Raw genomic sequence first — 4,658 nt, forward strand, 5'->3', positions numbered from 1 at the left:
CAACAGTCTAGATATCGCTACACAAAGCGAATGGTACACTATACCTTTAAAATACAGTAAACAGTCTAGATATCGCTACACAAGGCGAATGGTACACTATACCTTCAAAATACAGTAAACAGTCAAGATATCGCTACACAAAGCGAATGGTACACTATACCTTCAAAATACCGTAAACAGTCAAGATATCGCAACACAAAGCGAATGGTACACTATACCTTCAAAATACCGTAAACAGTCAAGATATCGCTACACAAAGCGAATGGTACACTATACCTTCAAAATACCGTAAACAGTCAAGATATCGCTACACAAAGCGAATGGTACACTATACCTTCAAAATACCGTAAACAGTCAAGATATCGCTACACAAAGCGAATGGTACACTATACCTTCAAAATAGGCTACAGTAAACAGTCAAGATATCGCAACACAAAGCGAATGGTACACTATACCTTCAAAATAGGCTACAGTAAACAATCTAGATATCGCTACACAAAGCGAATGGTACACTGGCTAAACCTTCAAAATACAGTAAACAGTGAAGATATCGCTACACAAAGCGAATGGTACACTTTGCTTTCAAAATACAGTAAACAGTGAAGATATCGCTACACAAAGCGAATGGTACACTATACCTTCAAAATACAGTAAACAGTAAAGATATCGCTACACAAAGCGAATGGTACACTTTGCCTTCAAAGTAAAGTCAACAGTCTAGATATCGCTACACAAAGCGAATGGTACACTATACCTTTAAAATACAGTAAACAGTCTAGATATCGCTACACAAAGCGAATGGTACACTATACCTTCAAAATACAGTAAACAGTCAAGATATCGCTACACAAAGCGAATGGAACACTATACCTTCAAAATACAGTCAACAGTCTAGATATCGCTACACAAAGCGAATGGTACACTATACCTTCAAAATACAGTAAACAGTGAAGATATCGCCACACAAAGCGAATGGTACACTATACCTTCAAAATACAATAAACAGTAAAGATATCGCTACACAAAGCGAATGGTACACTTTGCCTTCAAAGTAAAGTCAACAGTCTAGATATCGCTACACAAAGCGAATGGTACACTATACCTTTAAAATACAGTAAACAGTCTAGATATCGCTACACAAAGCGAATGGTACACTATACCTTCAAAATACAGTAAACAGTGAAGATATCGCTACACAAAGCGAATGGTACACTTTGCCTTCAAAATACAGTAAACAGTGAAGATATCGCTACACAAAGCGAATGGTACACTTTGCTTTCAAAATACAGTAAACAGTAAAGATATCGCTACACAAAGCGAATGGTACACTTTGCCTTCAAAGTAAAGTCAACAGTCTAGATATCGCTACACAAAGCGAATGGTACACTATACCTTTAAAATACAGTAAACAGTCTAGATATCGCTACACAAAGCGAATGGTACACTATACCTTCAAAATACAGTAAACAGTCAAGATATCGCTACACAAAGCGAATGGAACACTATACCTTCAAAATACAGTCAACAGTCTAGATATCGCTTCAAAATACAGTAAACAGTGAAGATATCGCTACACAAAGCGAATGGTACACTATACCTTCAAAATACAGTAAACAGTAAAGATATCGCTACACAAAGCGAATGGTACACTTTGCCTTCAAAGTAAAGTCAACAGTCTAGATATCGCTACACAAAGCGAATGGTACACTATGCCTTTAAAATACAGTAAACAGTCTAGATATCGCTACACAAAGCGAATGGTACACTATACCTTCAAAATACAGTAAACAGTCAAGATATCGCTACACAAAGCGAATGGAACACTATACCTTCAAAATACAGTCAACAGTGTAGATATCGCTACACAAAGCGAATGGTACACTATACCTTCAAAATACAGTAAACAGTCTAGATATTGTGACACAAGGCGAATGGTACACTTTGCCTTCAAAGTAAAGTCAACAGTCTAGCTATCGCTACACGAGACGAGGCTCTGACAGCAAACACGGCTGTCAAGTCCATGAAGGACGCTTGTCAGAACCCACCACAGAAATCCTCCACAGTGCTTCGGTGGATCCCAGCGCACTCTTCCTTTTTTGGAAATGAGTGAGCGAACTGAATGGCCAAGGGGGGAGGAAAGAGACGACGGCAGCCACAGCCCAAACCAACCCTGCCCTACCGAGAAGCTAAGACCCTCATCACGAACCGCACAGCTACCAGTCGTCGCAAGACGCTTTTCTCCATCTCAGTAAACTAGATGGACAAGCTTTGAGCATAAACTATTGTCATCAGTTTCACGAGTTTTCATTCACAGCCACATGGGAAATAAATCTCATGTTCCCCATGCAATAAATCCCCGGTTCCCATAGTTGCAGGAAACAGGTTATACATGGATAATCAAAAGTAAACCCAATAGAAACGCTCGGGGATTCTTCGGCTCTTTTTATTGGCGTTTCCCCAGACCTAGACAGACGACACTGCTTTGCAAAGTTCCAATAACGAACTGGCAAACTGGCGAAAGTACTTACTACAAAACTACTTCATGAAAGGTCATAAATTCATCACAAACAATTGAAACCTAGCGATGTGTTCCGTCTTCTTACAAAGTAATGGAGTGCGTGTATCTGTGTTTCGATACACAGACGTTCGGAGAAACACGAACGTCAAGTCAAACCAATTGACCCCTGACAAACACATTTTGACCCGTGCACATGACGTTGTATCGATAAACGAAGCGCAAATAAGAAATAATAATAAAAGCAAAGAACATAGCAACAAGATATGCAAACATCTAACAAAGCCGAGCAAGCAGACTGACAGGTCTAATGAAAAACAAAGAGGCAATGAGTCGGAAACAAAATCTCGATTCTTTCCTTCGCTGCACGACGCAAATCTTCTGTGACCTTTGACCCAACGTTGCTTCCACATTCGATCACTAATCTTAATATTTACAACTGAAAACCGAGGGGGTGGAATACTGAGATGAACCTACAGAACTGTGCATCCTCAAACATGACATACTTATCTCAACATTAGGCAAAAAAAAAAAATAGGTCTGTTTACGGTAACATAGGCCAAAAAATAGGGTCGGTAGGTCGGGATTGTTTTTTTTTTTTTTTTTTTTTCCAAAAAACCATATTTTTACGTTATTTTGCCAAAAAAACAAGATTTTTTTTTTTTTTTCCCCCAAATGCCAAAAAAAAGTCTAGGGTCGCGCGAAAAAAATAGGGTCGGTCGGGTTACCGTAAACAGACCTATTTTTTTTTTTGGCCTTAACATTTTATGAACTCAAAACACAGAAAGTTGCTTTCACAAGCCAGCTTTGATTGCAACAACGTGCTGGGGCCCCAAAACATGTACATGTATTATCAAAACGGAACTCGTGTTTCAAAGCATGACTCCCTGTGTTGATTTGGCACTTATTTTCTCACTACCAAAAGGATGACAAAAACGATGTTTGGTGGTTTGTTGTCAGACATCTTATAATGACAAAGTTCAAATACACGCAGAGATGATGAGTGTAATATGATTAGTGGGAAGAATTGGTTTACATTTTCGGGTTATAAGGCCTAACAGGCACTTTGATTGTCTCGATCCAGCTATTCATGTTGATACAAGCTTATGACTGTGTTTTATCTAAAAAAAAATAAAAATTGCATGTGTCATTATTCATGTCATTATTAACCTGGACGTTTTCACTTTGCTGTCAACAGAGATAATACAGATGGAGTCCACCACTACATACTTCTTTTTCCCAGGCAATTATTCTGATGAAGATTTAAATCTTCACATGATAGATTACACGAACAAGACAGCTTACATGGCTGCCGTGGGTACCTTGATCGTTCTCATCTTTCTCCTCAACGTCGCTGTCATCGCCGTGATCGTCTACCTGTACGTCAAGCGACCAACAGTGACCAACCAGGCGCCACACTTCATCCCTATACTGGCATGCTGTGTGGCGGAAATCCTACAAGGTGTTTGGGATTCCGCGTTCTTCAACATGCTGCGAGTGCGACGGTATGGAGAGTCGTTTGGTCTAAGCTGTAGGGAGGAGATTGCCCTGGAACTGAGCTTCTTCATACTGGCCACTCCGCCCGTGCTATTGGTCGCTGCCGTGATCTTTACACAAGCTGTGCGGCTTCAAAGGGTTATGACCTTGACCCGTGGGGTTCAAGAGCTCGTTGCCATGGTGCTGGTGGTGCTGTCCGTGCTGTACGTTGTGGTGGTGGTCATCCCAGTGTTCTTCATGACCTTTCTGGAAGACAACACCAAGGTGTGTAAAAAGGACTGGTTCGGCAATGAGTACGTCGGTTATCAATCGAAGCTGTCCAGGCGAAGGGTGGCGCCTGCTGTTGACTACATCGTGCCCAGCCTGTTTATTCTCCTGTCTTGCGTTGTGTTGCTGCTCGCACACTTTGTCCTGAAAAACCGCACCACCGATACTGCCACCCCAGGCGATCCAAGCCCCCCTTCGTCAACGGCCACTCCATCGTTTCCCTTCAACGTCCTTCTGGCGGCAGCGTCTTGCATTATCCTCCACTTTGTCAACTTCCTGTACCTGTTCAAAGAGTTCGAGTTTGGCCTCACCCGGAGCAGAGTGTGGCTTGCTGGCCACACGCTTGTAAAGCTGAACGGAGTCTTCCTACCATGCTTCT

Source organism: Littorina saxatilis, linkage group LG7 (genome assembly GCF_037325665.1).
Source record: "Littorina saxatilis isolate snail1 linkage group LG7, US_GU_Lsax_2.0, whole genome shotgun sequence".
Taxonomy (NCBI): Eukaryota; Metazoa; Mollusca; class Gastropoda; order Littorinimorpha; family Littorinidae; genus Littorina; species Littorina saxatilis.